Genomic DNA, 1923 nt, shown 5'->3' on the forward strand with positions numbered 1-1923 from the left:
TTTGCTGCTGAGCAGGTAGTGAACAGTGGCTTCATCACAGCTTGTTGTAAGAAAACAGCTGCTACTGTAAACACTGAGACTGAACCAAACAGGAACTGTGCTGCAGAACCAAAACTAGGATCTGAAAGAGGCTAAAAAGCTCTGTAGAGCTGCAGAGATGAAGACAATTCTCTGTGGGTTCATCACCGCGCAACGACTCTTCACCGTTACACAGAGTCAGCTGATCCATTGTCAATATAGAAGTATTTATTTTTGGGTTCTGTAATCTGGGGGTGAAAACATTACAGTTCAAGTCCGTCTGCAGCCACAGAGCACTGCCTGTGTCCCACTATAACTTTAGTCCAGTCCTACATAAACCACATTGGGCTCTGACACACCATGTCCACAATCAGCTGTTGGTTCTTCACTGAGTGTCTGTGGCCAACTGTCACCTGTAGTTTCTTATCAGCCAGGGAACTGGCTCTCAGTGCAAAACAAACCACAACCAGGTAAAGCTAAACTCCTTTAAAACAGCAAAACATTCCTATTGTGATGATTTATGAAGACGGTTTGAACAGATTGTTTCTTTGTCTGTTTGTCTTTTCACAATAATGTCTGGACTAAAGGGCAACACACACTGGTGGCAGATGACGAGGATCCAAACATACAACTATTGTTTGATATGAGCCCACAAACCTGCAGCGTGATGACGTTGCCGCATGTCAACCCACCATGATGCCCGTCGACGTGTCAGGATACACCACTGTCCCATTTTCTAATGTTGAAACAAGACAACACTCCCGAAAAACAACAGGTTTCTTCACCTTCCCTCCCTGTTTTGGCTCATCCTAGCTACTGTTCCCTGACTACTTCTGTCTGTATTGATGGTCTGATGTAGGACACAAACAGTTTGATGTGTCTCTGGTAGTTTGAGGTTAGCTTGGTGTGTCAGGGTCATATTAACCAGGCTGACAGTGTGACAGAGAAAAAGTCTCCAGCTCTACCTCCTCTATCTGACTGATTGTCTGTGGCTGCAGCAGGCCTTTTCATACCTGAGAGTTTCCAGTCTCCATTGTGGATCCTCCAGTCCAGCAGAAAATAGCTTCACTCCTGAGTCTCCTGGATGATTGTAGCTCAGGTCCAGCTCTCTCAGATGGGAGGGGTTGGAGCTCAGAGCTGAGGCCAGAGAAGCACAGCCTTCCTCTGTGATCAGACAGCCTGACAGGCTACAAACACACAAAACAACACATATGTCACATAATCTGAGGAAACTGTGAGGGCTGTAAGGTTACTGCAGTACTGCGATACTGTCGCCTACTATGGGGTTACATTATCATTGTTACTGATTGTTTTCTAGTCACAACCAAACACCAACTAATGTCCATCAACAAGCTGATAACATTACTGCTAACTGATTCTATTCTGATATTTCAAGTCATAACAGCAGAGTGAGAAAAAAAGACGATAAAACATTTTTTATTGATATTTTTTAAATAATTGAAAAGAAATAAACGCAATTGGTTTAAAAACATGCAAGCACAGTCACAATTGTATGCAGGTTAAGAGTTTATCCATTAATGTAGATCAGGATTAAGGTGGTCATCAGTGGAACATATTGATGAATCCTGACCTGAGAGTTTCCAGTTCACAGTGTGGACTCTCCAGTCCAGCAAAAAGCAGCTTCACTCCTGAATCCTGCAGGTTGTTGTTACTCAGGTCCAGCTCGCTCAGACTAGAGGACTGGGAGCTGAGAACTGAGGACAGAGCTTCACAGCTCTTCTCTGAGAGGTTACAGCCACTCAGTCTGACGAGACAATGATGAACAACACATATGCAATAAGTAGAAAAGATAACAGGGTATTTAAGTTATGATATATAAATCTAACTCTCTTTGTAATTACAGAGCTTTGTTGGAGGCTTTGACCACTGGCAGCAGCCTCAGAA

General features: G+C 43.5%; 1 long non-coding RNA gene across 1 annotated transcript; it reads right to left on the reverse strand.

Moving 5' to 3' along the window:
* Window positions 1-24: 24 nt before the first annotated feature.
* LOC116380638 (uncharacterized) lies at window positions 25-1923 on the reverse strand. Its single transcript, XR_004212588.1, has 3 exons — window positions 1881-1923; window positions 1610-1783; window positions 25-1205 (listed from the first exon to the last, which is right to left on the reverse strand). It is a non-coding gene; the product is annotated as an uncharacterized LOC116380638 (long non-coding RNA).

This window comes from Anarrhichthys ocellatus, unplaced genomic scaffold, assembly GCF_004355925.1.
Source record: "Anarrhichthys ocellatus isolate YVR2014 unplaced genomic scaffold, GSC_Weel_1.0 scaffold8086, whole genome shotgun sequence".
Classification (NCBI taxonomy): domain Eukaryota; kingdom Metazoa; phylum Chordata; class Actinopteri; order Perciformes; family Anarhichadidae; genus Anarrhichthys; species Anarrhichthys ocellatus.